This window comes from Sus scrofa, chromosome 6 (assembly GCF_054392235.1).
Source record: "Sus scrofa isolate SSC_HxYL_T2T_F1_AM1 chromosome 6, Sscrofa_HxYL_maternal_Yorkshire_Landrace_v2.0, whole genome shotgun sequence".
NCBI lineage: Eukaryota > Metazoa > Chordata > Mammalia > Artiodactyla > Suidae > Sus > Sus scrofa.
In genome coordinates, this window is record NC_139388.1 from 86,865,137 (window position 1) to 86,886,309 (window position 21,173).

Consider the following 21,173-nt stretch of genomic DNA (forward strand, 5'->3'; position numbering starts at 1 on the left):
GTCTAGTCGTGATAAGTGTTATGAAGATAAATGAAGAGAATGATAGGAAGTGCTATTTTCTTTTCCTTTTTCTTTTTGGTTGCTCCTGTGCCTGCGGAAGTTTTTCAGCCAGGGATTGAACTGATGCCACGGCAGCAACCCAAGCCACAGTAGCGACAATGCTGGATCCTTAACTCTGTGAGCCATCAGGGAACTCCAGAGGTGCTATTTTCAATTTAACATCACATTCTGTTAAATCTGTAGCCTTGCAGAAAGTGGCATATAGGGAGGCCAGGGCAGAAGTAGGGAGACTAAATAGTAGGCTGTTCATTCATGTAAGAAATGATGGTGGCTTGGACTAAGGTGAGAAGTAGTCTAATTCTGGATATATTTCTAAGGTGGAGATTGTAAAATTTCCTGATGGGTTGGCTGTGGAATGTGAGAGAAAGAAAAATCAAAGATGATTCTGAGATTTTTGTTCTGAACAACTAGAATGATCCATTAACTGAGATCCATTAACTAGTCCTTGTAAGGGCTAGCTCCGATGGTGAGATCAGGAATTTAGTTCTTGACATGTTAAATTGGAATATTTTAAGACCCACATGCAACCTATTGTTTAGTGAGAGAGGCTTATGTTAAAGAAATACACAAATACAGTATATAATTACATTAAGGACAAGAACAGGGTGTCTTGAGAAAGAATGACAGGAAGCCCATTAGATGGAAGCTTAATAGGATATTTTTCTGAGAAAATGACTAGTAATTAGAAGAATGAGAGGAAGAGCATTCCAGGCTGGAGGAATTGGCACATATAAAGGCTAGAAGTCTTTAACAAATCTAGAGTGTGTGGCTGGAACCGAGGGAACAAGAATGAGGTGTAGAGTGAGGAGTAGACAGGCCGCATCATGGAGGTTTTTGTCATGTGAGTTTTATCCTTAGTAAAAGGCAGTTTTCAAAGGGAGTGCCAGGAGTTGATTCGCATTTTAGGATGAGTTGTGAAGAGTGGAAACAAGGAACGCCACTTGTAGGGTGTTGTGATGGGATGATGGTGGTGGCTTGGATTAGGATGACGGTGGAGAGAAGAGAATGGGTTTAAGATAAATTTTGGAAGTGGAGTCCACAGGAAGATATGGAGAGAGTTCGGTGTGAGAGAGAAGTGTGAGAAATGATTTGGGTATCTTATTAGAATCATTTGTTGATAGAGTTATCTTTTATGGAGATGGAGGAAGAGCAGACAGTGTTTAGTTTTTGACTTGTTAAGTTTGGGATGACTGAGCTATCAAGTGGAGAAGTCTAGTAGAAAGTTGGATGTACAGAGCTGATACTTAGAAGTCTAGGTGGGGTAGGAAAATTGGAGATGTGTGTGTGTGTGTACATTGTTTATGTAGTATTTGAAGTATGTGAGATCATTCTGTGGATGAGTGAAGGGTAGGAAAAATGCTCAGGACCAAGTTCTGAGGAACTCACAACACTAAGAGGTTGAGTAGAAAAGGAGAACAAGGAGGAGTTGCCGTTGAGCAGTAGCGGGAAGAGGAAAACTATGGGAGTGAGGTACTGAGGAAGCTCGGAGAAGTTTTTAAGGGGAGAGGGACCAGTTGTGTCAAGTTAGATGCGTGTTTACTTTATCAGGCTAGAAGTCATTGGTCACCCTCACGGTAACAGCTTTGGTGGAGTGGCGGTGGGGAAGCCGTAATAGAGTAAGTGGAAGAGCGAATAGGAAGTAAGAGAGTAGAGTCAATGTGTAGAGCCAACTGTGACAGGAAGCTTGGCTACGCAGAAGAGACAGGTTGGTAGCTAGAAGGGGTTACGTGTCAAGAGAAGGCTTAAAAAAATTACCAGCTATCAGAGCTAAAATATAGGAAGGAATTCTTATACCATAATCTTAGAGGGGAAAATATTTCCCATAGAATCATCATAATTCGTAACACAACATTGTAAATCAACTACAATAAAATTAAAAAAAACCCCAAAGAATCATCATAATTTGCCGACTGGAAGACCTTTTTTACTGCAAGGAAAATCTAGTTTATATATGTTTAGAATAGATGCTTAATCTCACTGACTTATTTTTCCGTTGTATTTTCCAAATGCAAGAGAGAGAAATATAAGAGTATTTCATCCTTAATTAAACTAATATTTATGGGTGCTTTCTGTGTGCCAGGCATTGTATTAACTGTATTACATGCATTGACTCATTTGATTTTTCTTCAAGAAAATATTTGCTGAAGGAATATAGAGAACCTTATTTTTTTCCTTCCCTTGAACAGGGTTGATGCCAGAGGAGACTTGCGGGGTGGGGGGCAGGGACGGGGAGGAAAAATAAAAGATCATATGATTGGGGAAAAGCAGACGCCTATTAAACTTGCAGAAATCTTTGTATGGAGAAGCCAGAGAAATAGGCTGAGAGTGTGATGCAAATCACTGGTCTCAGTTCATATTTGTGGTTTAGATTTTTTAATGCCTCAAAATTATTATTATTATTATTTTGTCTTTTTGCCTTTTCTAGGGCTGCTCCTGAAGCATATGGAGGTTCCCAGGCTAGGGGTCAAATCAGAGCTGTAGCCGCTGGCCTACCACAGCCACAGCAACGCCGGATCCTTTAACCCACTGAGTAAGGCCAAGGATCGAACCCGCAACCTCATGGTTCCTAGTCGGATTTGTTAACCACTGCGCCACGATGGGAACTCTTCAAAATTATTTTTACTTTAGATTGAAATGAACAGATTTGCTTTTTTTATTTCTTTGCAAAATAAAAAGAGTTGAAGGGAGAGTCCACAACTGTGTTCTGGCCCCAAGTATGTGGTTTGACAGCTGCTGGGATGAAGAGTTGCAGTCATGATCCCGAGGACTCAGCAGGGACCCCTGTGCTAGATTATAGTACTGGCTCACTGTTGCTGGTAAAGGTTCTTTCTATCCTTCGTAATATTTGAGATTTGAGATCCCAAACTCAGAGCCAGAGGATGATTATTGACTTGCGGTATCATTTGTAGTCTTTATGTAGGCACTGAAAGAGTCTATTTCAGAGTTGAAGAGCATTAGGATTAATATTTCAAGTAGGCAGTTGAGGTGTCATTTGGAAGACTGTTATCTTTGTGTTATGTTGTTTTGTAGTGTAGTGTTTAAAAGCATAGGCTCTGGAGCCATGTAGACTGTTTTTTGTTTTTTGGCCACAGTGTGTATGTGGTATCACAGCTCCAAAGCAGGAATTGAACCTGGGCCGAAGCTGTAAAAGCACCGAATCTAACCGCTAGACCACCAGGAAACTCCCCATGTAGCCTGTTTTAATCCTAGTTCTACCTTTCTACCTTAGTATCTCCACTGCACTAATAGTATCAACCTTTTCGGGTTCTTGTGAAGATTTTTAAAAGAGTTAATATAAGAAAAGCACTTAGTGTCTGATGCAATAATCTTAATTGCTTATTATTCCATGAGCCTTTGGGGAGTCTGAGTTAAGACTGCATTGACCCATGGTTAGTTTATATGTTCCATATATATAATTTCAACCTTTAGGATGTTACTAAGAGAAGCATTGCCAGGCTGCCATTTCAAATAGGTGGGGAAACTTTCCATTCTTTATCAGAAGGGCAGGTTTATTACCAAAAACGTCCAAGATTAGACCTGAATTTATTCCTGAATTAACTTCAGTGACTCATGATCTTGTTGACACTTATTAGGTAACTAAAGGACAGTCAGATTGGACTCTGCCATCTTAGAACATCTGCCTCAGCAGCTCTTTCTGGACTTGTAGCTAAAGCTGCAAGAGTTATTAATCAGAGAGTCCGTTATTCATAAGGGTGCTTTTCTTGTTTTTTCTTTTTCTTTTTCCTCTTCTTTTCCTCCTTCCCTCCATCTCTTTTTCTTCTTCCTTCCTTCCTTTCTTTTTCTTTCTTTTCTTTCTTCTCTCTCTCCCTCCCTCCGGCTTTCTTTTCTTTCAGACCACAAAAGCAGTAAAAGGGGATGATCTGAAACACATAGGGTCTAGTGGTTCTTCAGAAGTACTTTTGAATTATGGATCTTGGCATATATATGTATTTCACTTAGTTCCCTTTGCTACTATATGTCACTTGATTTTTATGGTAAACTTTGGCATGGTTGTAATTAATAGATGTTGGGAGGATCATAAAGTGACTTTAAACTCCTTCATTTTATAGTGTTATAAGAGTCTCAGAACTACTTATTCATATGCAAAATAGAGTACACTGATAAATGAAAATGAATGGTAAGTTTTTGTCAGAATAATAGTCGTAAGGTAATAGGTAGCATTGAGTGCTTACTATGGTTCAGGCACAGTGTGCCAAGCCCTTTACATATGTGAGGTAATTTAATTCTCATATAAACTCTGAAATAGGTATTATCAATACTGTTTTACACATGCGTTTAGGTCATTTCTTGTAGGTAAGTAGTAATACTGGGATTTGTACCAAAGTCTTCAGAGACTCTTAACCACCAAGAGTGGTTTGTTTTGTTTTTGTTTTGTTTATATTCTTTTTCTCTACTTGAAACTTAAATTTTTACTAGCAGAATTTGTTTTCACTCTTTGCTGTTTTCAGTCACAGTAAAAAAGAAAAAAGAAAACATTCAGAGAATGTTTAAGGATTTTTCTAAAACACTAACAACCAGTGATCCTAGCTGGTTGTTATATGAATTTGGTGCTTCCAGCTCTCTTGGTAAATGTGAAAGGAAACTAAATTTTCCATTACCTCACCTCTTTGCATTTTGGGGGGCCTGGTTAATTAGTATTTTTAAAAGTACTTTGAGGGTTTATTTATAAACTTGCTAAGGAACTTGAACATCACATATTTAGGGTTGTTTTCCACTTTAGAAGTGTCAGAGCAGTCCCAAGTTTAACAAAAATCACATACTAAATTGTTAATGTTTTTCTCTGTTCCTTTTTTTTTTTTTAAACCTCTCCCTTCAGAGGAGTCTACACTAATCTTTGCATTGTTGATAGAAAAAAAAAAAAAAAGGCAAGGAAGTTTCTTTTTGTGGAGAGAGGAAATGGCTGTTAGTTCAGGACTTTATCCATATTAGGTATAAACTAAATATAGCTGTGTAATCCAGGAGTGAAGTCACATCTATAAAGTTTCTTAAGCAGAGCTAATGAGATCAACCAGTGCTTTTGGATCTGGGGTCTTCTTTCTTTTTTTAACTTATGGCTCACTTAAAAAGTTACTAAACTGATTAGGCCCATGGTCTGCCTTCTATTGTCCCTTAAAAATGGTCTTAATAAGGAATCTTTTTTTTAAACAAACACAAATTAAAAAAAAATTCGCCTTTGTGTAAAAAGAATAGTTTCTTATTTCTCTTTTTGAGGGGAGGTAATAAACATGTTAGTTTCCTTAGTTTCTTGACCCCATTGTTATTTTCCTATTACTGTTTTTTTTTTTTTTTAAGTTAATTTTACCCTGAAGTATTTTTCACACATGTCTTTACTGTGAGGCTAGACTCTTATTGTCTTATGTAAGAAATATGTTTTAGTTAGCATTTTCTTGGTTTATTTGATATTTAACCATTATGTCAAATCTCAGTGTGGACAAATGGTAATAGGAGTCCTCTGATTGGTTGGTTATTGTAGATATTTTAGGAGAACAGAATGAAGGAATAAATCTCCTGTTTCTGGCCAAAGCAGAGGTTGTTCTCAAATGAGGATTTAAAAAAAAAACAAAACCCAAGGAGTTCTTACTCACAATAAACATTTTCAGCTCTTGTGCTCCTTCTCAGAGCTCTTTGCAAGCATGCCAGAACATGTAGACACTTAGCAATGTACTATGCTGCTGAAGAGAAGAATGATACACCTTTATGGCATATCTTTATTAGAAATATTTTAAAATACAACTAACTCTGTAAAAAAATTTATCTTTTTTCAAAATGATTTTTACTTTTTTCCATTATAGCTGGTTTACAGTGTTCTGTAAACCAGTTTTTTACTGTACAGCAAAGTGACCTAGTCACACATATTCTTCTTTCTCACATTGTCATGCTTCACCATAGGTGCCTAGATGTAGTTCCCAGTGCTAAAGAGCAGGATTTTAAAATTTATCTTAACATATTTCAGGGTTTTGGTTCATGAAACAAGTGCCCTCCAAAGTTCAGTTCAATATCTTCTGAATCCTTTAACTTTATTGCTCCCTCAGCAGAGCTAATCCTTCCTACTATCTGGGTGGAGCACTCTGCATATTCTGCTACTCTTCTGAACCATTTCTCATCATATCTTTGTTCCAGGCTAGAATGTGAATTCCAAGAGATTAAGGATCAGGGACTATTTTCTTCATCTTTTATATCTCACTTGTAACTCATTAATTCAGTAACTATTAATGTTTTGGGGCAAATTGGTATGTATAGTCTGGGGATAGAAGCATGTAAGAGGGTCAAGTCCATTTCTGGTGTTGTATTCTGTATTACCTCACAGCAAAAAACCAGAAATAAAAAATAGCATTCAATTATTGAACTGGAGACTTGTAATTTGGGTTTTATGACTAAGCTGCTCACTAGATAGATAGTCATTGATCTAAACTTAATAATAGATTGGCTTGGAGGTCTAGAATCTTCAAATTATATAACTGGAAGATCGGGTTTAAGTTGTTCTCATCTGTAAAGCAGGCGTGTTTCTTAGAAGTGATGTCCACGCTAGTTGCAATTCATGTTGTGCACTCACAGTAGCCTTAGTCTTGGGTGTTTAGGCCCATACAGAAAGTTGAGACCTGAGATTTCAAAGCTGGACAAATAAATTTTCATAATTAAGAATTCCTGGCATTCCCATTGTGGCACAGTGGTTAACGAATCCGACTAGGAACCATGAAGTTGCGTGTTTGATCCCTGGCCTTGCTCAGTGGGTTAAGGATCCGGCGTTGCTATGAGCTGTGGTATAGGTCACAGACGCGGCTCGGATCCCACGTTGCTGTGGCTGTGGTGTAGGCCGGCGGCTACAGCTCTGATTAGACCCCTAGCCTGGGAAACTCCATATGCCGCGGGAGTGGCCCTAGAAATGGCAAAAAGAAAAAAAAAAAAGAATTCCTGCTGTGGCATGGTAGGTTAAGCATCTGGTGTTGTCATTGCTGAGGCGTGGGTTTGATCCCTGACCTGGGAACTTCCATAGGCTGTGAATGTGGCCAAATTTTTTTTTTCTATAATTAGAAGCAGTTTATTAGAAAACAAATATAAATAGAGCCAATAAAGTTCTCAGTGATAATGAGGGCAGTTTGCTGGAGAAATGAAAAATATTTCAAGAGTAAATTCTTTGACTGGAAAGAATATGTTGTATTTTCCAGATGAACTACCCGAAAGATAAAGGGGAGATTTCGTTGTGTCTAAAATAAAACAGGGAGTTTCCATTGTGGCTTAGTGGAAACGAATCTGACTAGCAATCATGAGGACTCAGGTTCGATCCCTGGCCTTGCTCAGTGTGTTAAGTAGCCTAAGTAGCCGGCATCTCTATGAGCTGTGGTATAGGTCACAGATGCAGCTCAGATCTGGCATTGCTGTGGCTCTGGTGTAGGCTGGCAGCTACAGCTCTGATTTGACCCCTAGACTGGGAACCTCTATGTAACGCAGGTGCGGCCCCAAAAAGACAAAAAAAAAAAAAAAAAAAAATCAAGAAATATTGGGCTTTTCTAGAATGTTCTCTAGCCTCCACAGGAGCGATTGAATATATTTCGTGTGTGTGTGTGTGTGTGTGTGTGTGTGTAAAATGAAAGTTGAATAAAAATTATATGTTTAAAAAATAAAATAAAACAGATACAGAACTGTTCTAAGTTATAATTGTATTGAAGGTAACTGTGCATCAAAATGGTAAGTAAATGATTTCAATAATAAACTTTCGGAGTTCCCCTAGTGGCTCAGGAGAAACAAATCCGATGAGGAACCATGAGGTTGCAGGTTCGATCCCTGGCCTCACTCGGTGGGTTAAGGATCCGGCGTTGCTGTGAGCTGTGGTGTAGGTTGCAGACATGGCTCGAATCTGGCATTGCTGTGGCTCTGGTATAGGCCGGCAGCAGCAGCTCTAATTAGACCCTTAGCTTGGGAACCTCCATATGCTGGGGTTGTGGCCCTCAAAAGACAAAAACAATACAAACAAAAAAACCTTGCTATTTTGTACTATTCAGATATTTGAAATTTATATTTGGCCAGATAAGAATTCTGAATGTTAATTTTTCACAGCTGCAATAGTTGTTGAGTATATAATTTTAAAAGAAACTTATTTTATAATATATTTTAATGAAAAATTTTAAAAGAGATAATTCAAAATAAAATACCAGAAAAATATTCATTCATTCATATTTGTTCTGTGTTAATATTTGATATTAAAATATTCTGTAGCATTTTTATGACTAGTGTTTTACATTGTTTGTTGTCATTATTAATCCTCTGTTCTTAGTCATTTAGAAGTCCAAAATTTAGCAATTAAACAATACTACAGTGTAGTGAGTGCATGAAAAGTTGCTCAACATCACTAATTTTAGAGAAATGCAAATCAAAACCACAAGGAGGTATCAATCACCTCATGCTGGTCATAATGGTGATCATCAAAAAGTCTGCTAATAATAACTCTGGAGGGGGTGTAGAGAAAAAGGGACCCTCCTACACTGTTGGCGGGAGTGTAAATTGGTGGCAGCCACTGTGGAAAACAGTATGGAGGGTCCTTAAAAAATTGAAATTAGAGCTACCATATGATCCAGCAATCCCATTCCTGGGCATATATCTGAAAAAGATGAAAACTAATTCGCAAAGACATGCACCCCAATGTTCATATCAGCACTGTTTATAATAGCCAAGACATGGAAACAAACCAAGTGCCCATCAACAGACAATTGGTTTACGAAGATAGGATGGATATATACATACAGTGGACTGTTATTACTCAGCCACAAAGAATGAAGTTTTGCCATTTGCAGCAACATGAATGGACCTAGAGATTATCATACTAAGTGAAGTAAGTTAGGCAGAGAAAGTCAAATACTATATCACTTTATGAGGAATCTAAAAAATAGTACAAATGAATATATATATGAAACAGAAACAGATTCCCAGAATAGAAGACAAATTTATAGTTACCAAAGGTGAAAAAGAGAAAAGTATAAATTAGGAGTGTGAGATTAGCAGTTACAAACTACTGTACTTAAAATAGATAAGAAGGATTTACTTTATATCACAGGGAACTATATTCAGTATCTTGTAGTAACCTGTAATGTAAAATAATCTGAACAGAGATATGTAACTGAGTCACCTTGTTGTATACCTGAAACCAACACGATATTGTAAATCAGTTATACTTCAGTTAAAAAATACTGCAAAAAATAAATAGCTTAAGATAAAACCCCCAGTGCTGTAATGTATATCTTTATAGCCAGTTTTCTGTGCATAACCATATCACGTAATTGTTTCGAAAGTCCCTCACATATTTCATTTATGTTCTGAATTCTTCATTTTGCTTTTGTTTACCTAAAATGTAATCTCTTAAAAAAAAAAAAAACTTTCTAGAGAATTTAGATTCTTTACAAAGGGAGAAAGTTTTGACTCTACTCCCAAACTCTTGATGGAATTTCTAGTTAAAATAGCTTGGTCTGGGAACTTGATAAAAATAGCTTTCACCCACTAAAGTTAGGTAGTTGCCATAAGCATAGATTCAGGAGGTCGGGAGGAAGAGTATTGTTTTTGAACACTTAATTGTTTCCTTTCTCTCCTAGGACTCTTTCTGAATTTAGTTTATACCTCAGCCTGTATATTTTTAAATTGCCCTTTGGGGAAGTGGGCTGCTGAATTTTTGACTTGCATAAGAATTTCACTCATCCCTCTAACATATTTGTCTTCAGCTGATAAGCAAGGGAACACTCTGGCAGTTAGTGAATTTATCTTTGGTTAGAAGGTGTTAAAAAAAGAATGAGGCTTAGTGTGAAAAAGTTTGAGATACTTTTTTTTTTTTTTTTTGACCATGTTGGCAACACATAGAAGTTCCTGGGCAAGGGGATCGAACCCATGCCACAGCAGCGACCCAAGCTGCTACAGTGACAGTGCTGGAACCTTAGCTTGCTGAGCCACAAGAAAACTCCCTGAGAAACACTTTTCTGTATGTGACCAAAAGTGAGAATAACTGGAGTTCCTGCTGTGGCACAATAGGATTGGCAGTGTCTTGGGAGTGCTGGGATGTAAGTTCTATCTTCCACCCAGCACGATGGGTTGAGGATCCCACATTGCAGCAGCAGCTGTGCGTGGTTTAGGTCACAACTGTGGATCTGATTCCTGGCCTGGGAACTCCATATGCCAAAAAAAAAAAAGCGAAAAAGAAAAGCAAAAACTTAATTGTAAAGGGCACCTGTGTGTTGTTGTTTTTTGTCTTTTTGTCCTTTTAGGGCTGCACCTTCGGCGTATGGAGGTTCCCAGGCTAGGAGTTGAATGGGAGCTGTAGCCACCGGCCTACATCAGAGCCACAGCAATGCAGGATCCGAGCAGCGTTTGTGTCCTACACCACAGTTCACGGCACCGCTGGATCTTTAACCCACTGAGGCTAGGGATCTAACCCGTGTCCTCATGGATACTAGTTGGGTTTGTTAACCACTGAGCCACGACGGGAACTCCTTTTTTAAAAATAATATAATCATGCATCAATATTAATAAATATTAGTGTTCTCTGTTCTTAAAAATAACTCATCTAAATGTTAAACATTCAAATTATACAGTTTTATCTGAGAATGTCTTTTTTTTTTAAGGGCTGCTCCCAAGGCATATGGAAGTTCCCAGGCTAGATGTCTAATCAGAACTACAACTGCTGGCCTACACTGCAGCTGCAGCAATGCAGGATCCAAGCCTCATTTGCGACCTACACCACAGTTCACAGCAACACCATATCCTTAACCCACTGAGTGAGGCCAGGGCTTGAACCTTCATCCTCATGGATGCTAGTCAGATTTGTTTTTGCTGAGCCACAACAGGAATTCCTGAAAATGTCTTGATTTCACTTTTAAAGATATTTTTGCTAGATATAAGATTTTGATGTGATTTTTATTGTTTTTGCTATTGCTTTTATTTCAGTAATTTAAAAGTGTTGTTCCATGTTTGCTGGCCTCCATTATTTCTGAGAATTCAACTGTCATTTAAATCATCATGCCTTTGTATGCTGTGTGTTGTTTTAGGATTTTCTTTTTTCTTTGCTTTTGATATACCCAGGTGTGACTTTCTTTGTATTACTCCTACTTGATGTTAATGAAACTTAATGAATCTGTAAATTTGTCTTAATTTGGGAAAAGTTCAGCTGTTATTTCTTGAAAATCTGTCATTCTCTCCTTCTAAGACTCTAAATATAATAGATCTTTTAATATTTTTACAGGTCTTGGAGGCTCTGTTGATTTTTTTTTTTTTCACTTTTTTTTCCTACCAATTGTAATTTCTTGTGTTTGTCTTCACATTCATAGACTCTTTATTCCACTGTTAAGCCCATTTTGTGGTTTAAAGAAATTTCAGATATTGCATTGTTTAGTTCTGGAATTTACTTTTTGTACTTCTTGTGTCTCTTTCTCTACTGAGGTTTCCTATCTTTATCATGAGCATATTTTCCTTAATATCCTTGAACATGTTATAATAACTACTTTAAAAATCCTTGCCTACAAATTGCAGCATCTGGGTCAGTTTAGTGTCTCCTTGATTGCTTTTCTCGAGAATGGGTCATGTTTTTCTCTTTTGTTTTGTTTTGTTTTTGGCTGCCTGAGTGGAATATAGAGTTCCTGGGCCAGGGATCAGATCTGAGCCACAGTTGTGGCCTGTGCCACATCTGCAGCAATGCCGGATCCCTTAATTCACTGTGCCGGGTTGGGGCTCGAATCTTGCGTCCTAGCACTGCCGAGATGCCGCTGATCCTGTTGTGCCACAGCAGGAACTCCACGTTTTCCTGTATTTCATTTTATTTTGTTTTTCTTTTGAGTTTTTATATTGGAGTTTATTCTGCATTTAACTTTTTTTTTTTTTTTTTTGGTCTTTTTGCCTTTTTCTAGGGCCACTCCTGTGGCATCTGGAGGTTCCCAGTTTAGGGGTCTGATCGGAGCTACAACTGCTGGCCTACACCAGGGCCACAGCAATGCTGGATCCAAGCTGTGTCTGTGATTTACACCACAGCTCCTGGCAATGCCAGATCTTTAACCCGCTGAACAAGGCCAGGGATCGAACTTGCAACCTCGTGGTTCCTAGGCGGATTTGTTAACCACTGAGCCACGACGGGAACTTCCTTCATTTAACTTTTAAAACACTACTGTAGCTGAATATTAAATCAAAACAATAGCAAGTAGTGAGCATATTATGATTATAATCCTTTACTCAATCACTATTGCTGCAAATAAAATGCCAGCAGTGTTATTCACTGGCCCCCTTAAGAGGTCTGACACTGAACATCACCCGAAGATGATGTTCATTATCCTCTTAGGCTTCTCTGTTGTGATGGCCGTCTTTCCTGATTTGGCTCAAAGTCCACTAGTTCTACCTTGTCCATTTCATCAGTCTCTTCTACTTCCTTCCTCTCAGGTAGGAGTATTTCCAGCAAAGAGTTTATCAGGGGAGAGAAAGCCATTCTCAGGAAAGTTCACCTTAAATTCAGTGGTGAGGCGGCCCGTGATAAATTGGCATGCCTTCATTTAGCACACACTTGGTATCTGCATGCTTGACAGTCTGACCTGGATGAGGAGTGATGACCGTGGTTAGGTTGTCAAGAGTAGATACTGGCTTTTGGAAGCCACACAGTGCCTCAAACAGCTGTATACACAGGAAAAGGTCTTCTCCTTGTTGAGTGAAAACAACATGGTCCTTCTAATCTAAAATGATGATAGTATGTCCTGGCTCCAGTCCTGGTTCTTGGTCTCCCTCACCATGGGATGTTATCTTCTGACCATCTTTCATACCTTTTGTCAGTTTGAACTTCTGGAATTTTATTCTCTCCTGAATGATCTTCCTTCCATTGTAGGAAGGGACTATCTGTCTCCCCATGGTCCTGGCACTCCATGCATGCAGATTGAATTTTCTGAACTATTCCAGGTCCTACTTGCTGAAATCTTATTTGCATTCCAGTAATTCTTTTTTTTTTTTTTTTTTTTTTTCTTTTTAAGGCCACACTCGGGGCCTATGGAGGTTCTCAGGCTAGGGGTCATATCGGAGCTGTAGTTGCTGGCCTACATCACAGCCACAGCAATGCCAGATCTAAGCCGTGTCTGTGGCCTATACCACAGCTCACAGCAAACAGGATCCTTAACCCAGTGAGTGAGTCCAGGGATTGAACCTGCATCCTCATGGATACTAGTCAGATTCGTTAACCACTGAGCCACAACAGGAACTCCAATTCCAGTAATTCTTATTTGCATTTGGCAATTAGGGCCACACCTACAGCATATGGAAGTTCCCAGGCTAGGGGTTGGATCAGAGCCCCAGCTGCCGGCCTACACACACTACAGCCAAGGCAGTGCCAGATCCAAACGCATCTGTGACCTACACTACAGCTCATGGCTGAATCCTTAACCCACTGAACGAGGCCAGGGATCAAACCCTAATCCTCGTGGATACTAGTTGGGTTCTTAACCCGCTGAGCCACAACAGGAATTCCTTCCTGTTTTTATAGGGAATAATTTGAATTGTATTCTGGATATTGTGAATGATAAATTGTAGAAACTTTTAGATTTTGTTATGCTCTTATGAAATTGAATTTGTTTCTTTTTTTAAAACTTTAGTTGATTTACAGTGTTCTGTTAGCTTCAGGTATACAGCTGCAGCACAGTGATTCAGTTACACACACACATTCTTTTTCAGATTCTGTTCCCTTATAGGTTATTACAAAATAATGACTTCAGTTCCCTGTGCTTGTTAATCCCAACTTCCTAATTCCCCACCCCCCATGCTGTTTGTTGTTGTTGTTGTTTTCTTAGGCAGGTAGTTTATTCAGCTGAACCTCAGTGAAAAATCATCTCTCCTATGGTGGGTGGCAGCTCAAATTTCAGTTCAGTTCTTTTAGCTGGCCTATCCGTGCATGTGTATGTCAGGGCTATGAATTGGTCATTGGAATTTTAGCTGCCCTGCACATAGTTGAAAGATTAAAAATGGGGGAAATTTGTTCAGTGTATTTCCCTTCCAGGTGTCAGCTCCCACCATCATCTGTCTGCTTTTGTTCATTCTTCAATGTAGTCAAGTGATTGTTTTTGTCTAGATGTTATCGTTGTTATGGAGTCAGAGGGTTGATCTTATGGAAACTGCTTGGCCACACTAAAAGCTTTAAATTGCTTCAAAAAATTAACTTTTATAATTTAAGAATTATAAAATTATTTTTATAGAATTTAGCTTTAGCTTTGTAGAAAAATTGCAAAAATAGTACAGAGTTCTCAATTTTAAATGAAAATATTTCAAAAATATAGTAATGCTTCCTTGACTTCTTAAAATGCTGAATTTAACTGTCAGTTAATGTCGTATTCTGAGTACAAATTTAGTAATGCAGTTATAGCCTCAGGAACTGTTGAGTGTTGAGGTATGTAAGACTATTTTTGCCTTTCTGCTAAATGGCCTCAGTCGTTATTACGCTTTTTGAATCTCCAGTGTGTGTGCATGCATGAATGCCTGTGTGTTGTTGTGTGTGTGTGTTCTATTTCTTCCTTTGTCAACTTAGCTCTACTGATGCATTTCCTTTAATTTTCTATTGCAATGTGTGGCTTGGTAAGCCAGATAAACAAACTTGTTAAAGTTTGTTTGAAATAAGAGTAAATAATTTCTGAGAGAATGTTGAGTTGATGAGTCAGGTTCATGACCTTTAGTAGATGGTCTTAGTGACATATATTAGTGTTGGTTGTTCAGAGGGTTTTTCTCTCGTCAAGTGCTGTCCATTATGATAGCCACTAGCTATATGAGGCCACTGAGGGCTTGTTTGAATTGAGATGTACTCGAAGTATAAAATATACAGCATATTCAAAGATATAAAGAATCTAACAAATGACTTTTTAAAATTACAGTTGATTTACAGTGTTGTGCCAATTTCTATTAAAGTGATTCAGTCATACATAGATGTATGTGTGTGTGTGTGTATACATGTACTTTTTTTTTTTAATGGCCACACCCATTGCATATGGAAGTTCTCAAGGCCAGGGATTGAATCTGAGTGGGAGATGTGACCTGTGCTGCAGCTGTGGCAACACTGGAGCCTTTAACTAACTGTGCTGGACCAGGGATCAAACCTGCATCCTGCCTGCTGCCGCCAATCCCATTTCACCACAGTGGGAGCTCCAGGTAGTAGCTTTTGAGTGACTACTTTGTATTCAGAATTTCCTTGGAATTACTCATATTACTTGAAAAAAATCCTGTTTTTTTGTGTGGGTTTTTATTTTATTTTTTTGCTTTTTAGGGCCACACCTGCAGCATATGGAAATTCCCCAGCTAGGGGTCAAATCAGAGCTACAGCTGCCAGCCTACACCATAGCCACAGCAACACAGGATCTGAACCTCATCTGGGACCTACACCACAGCTCATGGCAACACTGGATCCTTAACCCACTGATCAAGGCCAGGGATCGAACCTGTGTCGTGGGTACTAGTCGGATTCGTTTCTGCTGTACCACAGCAGGAACTCCTATTGTATTTAAATAGTTTAATATTTTGGCAGTGATTAGGGACAAGAATAGGATTATCATGTATAAACATTTGGAACCTTTTCTTTAAAATTTTCTTATATCTAAAAAAACAGAACTGTATGGAGGTGTATAAAATTAATACCCCTATTTCTCCCTTCCCCCAAGTCTGTCCTGAGGTGTAAACAATGATATTTTGGTTTGTAGCCTTCTATACCTGAGGAATATTTTCAAGTTGAGATTACAGGTTTGTGGTTATCTCTTGAAGACATTTTTTTCTTTCTCTCTAGCAAAATATAGGCAGGCACCCCTTCACCTCCATCTTTTTTTATTTTTATTTTTGTCTTTTTAGGGCTGCACCTGCAGCATTTGGAGGTTCCCAGGCTAGGGGTTGAACTGGAGCTATAGCTGCTGGCCTACACCATAGCCACGGCAATGCTGGATGCCTGCCCCACAGCTCATGGCAATGCCAGATCCTTAACCCACTGAGTGAGGCCAGAGATCCAACCCTAGTCCTCATGGATACTAGTTGGGTTCATTAACTGCTGAGCCACGATGGGAACTCCTCTCACCTCCATCTTGAGGCTTTTCTCTACTCAGTCGCTCAAACTGAAAATCTAGGAGCTACTTAATTTCTTTCTTTCTCTGACTTCCCACATCCAAACCATCCACAAGTCTTTTTTTTTTTTTTTTTTTTTTTTTTTTTGCTTTTTAGGGCCATACCTGCAGCATATGGAGGTTCCCCAGGCTAGGGGTCGAATCAGAGCTGTAGCTGCCAGCCTACGCCACAGCCACAGCAACACCAGATCTGAGCTGTGTCTGCGACCTACACCACAGCTCACAGCAGTGCTGGATTCTTATCCTATTGAGTGAGGCCAGGGATTGAACCTGTGTCCTCTTGGATCCTAGTCAGATTCGTTTCTGCTGTGCCATAACGGGAACTTCATTCACAAGTCTTCAGGATTGTATCCTCCCCATTTCAATTTAATTTATGCATTTCTTCCCATCTTCATTGCCTCTACCTAATCCAAGCCACGTTCTACTGGGACTACTGCAGTAGGTCTCCCAGCTTCCATTCTTCATCAGTTCTATGCCCCCAGCCTGTTTTCCATATGGTAGCAAATGTTATTTATTGTCTTAAAATTGAAATTGGAGGAGTTCCTATTTGGGCTCAGTGGGTTAAGACCCCACTGAGGATGTGGGTTTGATCCCTGGCCTTGCTCAGTGGGTTAAGGATCTGGTGTTGCTGCAGCTTTTCACAGATGGGGCTTGGATTCAGTGTTGCTGTGGCTATGGTGTAGGCCTGCAGCTACAGCTCCAACTCAACCCCTAGCCCAAGAACTTCCATATGCCACAGGTGCGGCCATAAAAAAAGAAAAAAGATTGAAATTGAATTTTACCTTCATATACCCCAACCCACCAAACCCCTTCAGTGGTATCCCGTTACCCCATTTATCTGGCATCTCCTCCCCTGTCAGTGTATGTGCACAGGCACACAAGCTCTGTGAAGTCTGGAATACATTCTCTCTTTGGCACATATGTTGTTACTAACAGTTACCACATGCTTTGCAATATTTTGAAAGATTTTCATGTATTAACTCATTTAACCTCATAATAACTCTATGAAGTAGGTATTATTCCTATTTTCTATATAAGGAAACTGAGTTCCAGAAATGTTAAGTGCCCAATATCATGCAGGTGGTTAAGTAGAAGAACCCATATATCAAAGCAGGCTCTCTGCTTTCAGAGTTCTTGCTATTAATCTTTGTGTTAAATGATTTTTTCTCTACACAGTAAGTACTTGGTAAACATTAATTAAGCAAATGAAAAATCCTTCCCTCTGTAAGAATAAGCTTCTTAATTTGGTCAAGAAAGTCTTTCATGATCTGACCCCTGCCAGGACCACTTTCTCTGGTACTGACAGTAATCTAGTCACAGTGGCTTATTGCAAGATTGGCTTCTCATTCTTTAGGTCTTGGAGATATTTTATGACTATCTTATCTAAAGTAGGTGCTCCTTGTCCTCTCTCTTAGTACTTTGCTTCCCTTTAGGCACTTAGTGCAGTTTATAATTTTTAACTTGATATATTTATTATCTGTTTCTTCCTCAAAAATCAAAATTTCATGAGGTCTTATTTGTCTCATTCACAGTTTTGTTTCTCCAGTGCCAACTTTCAGCACTCGGGAGATAGTAGGTCCTCAGTAAATATGTATTGAATGTTGAGTAAATAAATATTTTTAGATTCTAGGCAAGGACCTGTATATATATGGTGGTCTGTGAATGAGGGAAAAGAGCCCATAGCTTGAACTAGTGGCAACTGCTACACAGACTACTGAAATCCTAGAGCAAAGTCTAAATAGCAGCCTATGAAAATAGAATTAATTGTAAACAAACCAGAGCCCTGGTTGTTATATCTCCATTAACTTATATCAAAAGTTTTCTTTTTTCATTCCTTACCACACCTTGGTATTTTCATTCTTCCTGCTAGGCTTAATTGGAGACAAATGGAGATAATTGGCTTGGATTCTTATGATTGTGAATAATAAAAAACTTCACAAATTGTTTTGAACCACTAAGGCAACATATCTAAGGAAACAAGTCTAGTAGGGGGACTGGCTTCCTTGTAATTCTCCTGGCTCTGTCCTCTTTTGGTGTTGGTTGCAGCCTTAGGCTACTGTCAAGTTGGCCACAGCAGCCACAGGTTTCACATTGAAGAGTTTCCTCTTCTGGTGTCTTTGTCTTAAGAGTGAGAAACTTTTCTCAGGTGACTGTCTTGCTGATTAGAACTGGGTCACGTGATTACACTAAGTCACTAGCAAGAGGACTGGAACTATCATGGCTTAGACTCAGTCAGAATTTACCCCTACACTCAGAATAATCATCTTCTGTGTCACTTAGAGGAGGAGGAATGGATTTCTGATCAAAAATACAAATTCTATCAGCAAAACAAGTGAGAGAATGGATCTTGGGCAAACAACTATCAGATTTTGCTATAGTGGCTTTTGTAGTTTGTTAACTCTAGCTCAAGGTGATTTGGAGACCTAATTAAACTTTTTGAGAAAACTTTTTAATCAGACAGGTTTGACTTAATAGTTTTTTTTCTCTACACTGATAACCTTTCCATGTTAACTCAGAAGCTTTCATTGTTAGCAGTAGTAGAAAGCAAATAAATAGTAAGGCATCTGCAAATGAAGTTCTATAGAAAGATTTTTTAAAAAGTATGGCTTCTCAGTGAGTTTATAGTCTAGTTCAAGAGCTACAATGCATACATGGGAATATTTAATAATATAGAGTCATGATTTAAGAAGGCACAAGGCGAGTCATGATTAATTTTTTTAAAATGACATAGAGTTGCTATTCCTTGAGAGTTTGTGAGAGATGAAGAATCTTGGGCCTCACCCCAGATGTGCCAAGTAAGAATCTGCATTTTAACAAGATCCTCTGGTGATACGTGCAAGGTTTGAAAAGCCAGAATAGAAGTTGAGAGGACAGGTAACTGGTTTGGGCTAGAGTGATCTAGAAAGTTCTCTTGGAGGTGAGGTTTGAGCTTGACCTGAGATGCAGCAGGGCATTTCAGATGGAGAGTGATTTTAGTCATGAAAGTATCCAGATTTATGTTGCCTATTGTACAGGATGAATGGAGGAAATGATGGAACAGTAGTTTGGATCCTCAGGAATATTGGTGGGGAAATCATCCCAGGAGAGGAGGAGAGAGAACTTTTGCAAGACCTCATTTTGAAAGTCTACTGTACATGTTTGAAATTAAAAAATTTAAACTATTAGCTACATTATATAGTTGAATCATTTGATCACTCACTGAAAGAAACAGAAACAGCCTTTGAAACTACTGGAATTAAATTAATTGCTCCCATTTGACAGGTTTAACTGTGGAGAGTTGTAGGAGAGCTATTTGACTGAACCTCGACATTTAGCTAAAACAATTGGCTAAATTGTGCATCTTAGCTATTTATTTCTTCCAGCAGCATTCACGTAACTTTGAATCTTAATGACTTTAATAATAACTATAGATTTTAGTAGGTTATTTTAGATAGGTAGGCATGATAAACTTTGGCTATACTTTGTTTCCCCTTTTTTTAAAATTTAAAAATAAAGCGAAGAGATCTGTCTTTGTATAGTTTTAAATGATTTCTCAGTTCACAGTGATTGGGGCTAAAGCAGGAGAACATCAAGTCTCCCGTTATAAGGTGAATCACCAACTCAGAGAAGCCATGGCAAACCCATAAAATTGAAACTCATAAAATCATGATTTATTGAGAGATGTTTATGACAGCTTTGAGAAAATGGTAAACAAGCATTATTTCAGTTGTGATAAAGTTGGGTATATTTTTAGTTTCATTGCGCCCTATACTAAAATTTTCACTTTGTGTGTTCTCAAATTCTTATATTACTCATATTAAACTTCGTAGACTGTGAGTGGTACAAAGGCAGGTACCATATCTTCTCTTGTTCATCATTGGATCTTCACTGTTTAGTGAAGGCCCTCACTTGATGGATGAATGACTAAAAAATAAAAATTTTAATTAGAAATTTTTAATCTGCATAAATGATACAATAAAAGTGATTGAATATAATTAGAAACTGTTTAGAATGGAAAACTAGAGTAAATAACTCGAAAAACTTTATTTGCAAATAACTTCACAAGTATAGACACTTATAAGAATAAGAACAATACAAAGATACCCCTTACCCCAGGTTTGTCTGTTAACATTTTACCCCCTTTACTTTGTTATTTGCTCTTCCTCTGTAAGTTGCATACATTATAGCCCTTTACCACTAAATACTTAAGTGTGCATCCCCTAAGAGTAAGGATATGTCATGTATAACATTATGGTTATCCTCTTCTGTAAGTCATTCTCTACCACATCCCTCAACTTCAGCTTTCCAGAATAGAAAACTGAGACCCAAATAGGTAAGTGACTTAGCCATGGTTATATAGCCTCTCAGTAGAAACTCCAGCCTATTTCGCAAGTCAGGCATTGGTTCTCATCCTTAAATCACAGCAGAGTCTTTTTTTTTTTTTTTTTTTTTTTTTTCTTCTGACAAGTCAAATCATTTAGGAGTATAATATACTAATTACAATTTGTAATTGTTCTTCTAAATCAGGTATAACCATCCTACAATATGTAGGACTTGATCTGTAAAGGACTGTGGGTCACCATAATTGTCCTTGACATTGTATTTGGTGTTAAGATAAGCTTTTAGGAGTTTCTGCTGTGCAACAGGCTCGGCAGGCAGTGTCTTAGGAGCCTGGGACGCAGCTTCAATACCTGGCCCAGCACAGTGGGTTAAGGATCCAGCGTTGCTGGAGCTGTGGCTTCAGTTGTGACCGCAGCTTGGATCTGATCCCTGGCCTGGGAACGCCATATGCTTCGCGGTAGCCAAAAAAGGAAAAAAGATAAGCTTTTAGAAACATTAATATTGTACTGTTTTGCACGAAAAGGCACTTGCCTCTGCTTCTTAGTTTGTGTGGAATAAGAATGTTTTTGAATTTGAATGTCTAGGTTTTAAAGGGTTTTAGGCTAGTTTGGTTTAAGTAACTTGGGTTTTGCTGAGTTTGAGGCAAGATAGTGTGGCATTCCTTTGAAGTGGGAGGAGGCT

At 38.5% G+C, this 21,173-nt stretch overlaps 1 protein-coding gene, 1 long non-coding RNA gene and 1 pseudogene across 2 annotated transcripts in view; 2 read left to right on the forward strand and 1 right to left on the reverse strand.

Annotated features, from left to right (window-relative positions):
* Positions 1-21,173, forward strand: part of CLIC4 (chloride intracellular channel 4) — an 81,514-nt gene that overhangs the window by 11,002 nt on the left and 49,339 nt on the right. The window lies entirely within an intron of this gene.
* LOC102162829 (dnaJ homolog subfamily A member 1 pseudogene) lies at positions 12,332-13,018 on the reverse strand (annotated as a pseudogene).
* LOC146402608 (uncharacterized) lies at positions 16,232-20,089 on the forward strand. Its single transcript, XR_014807322.1, has 2 exons — positions 16,232-16,322; positions 16,834-20,089. It is a non-coding gene; the product is annotated as an uncharacterized LOC146402608 (long non-coding RNA).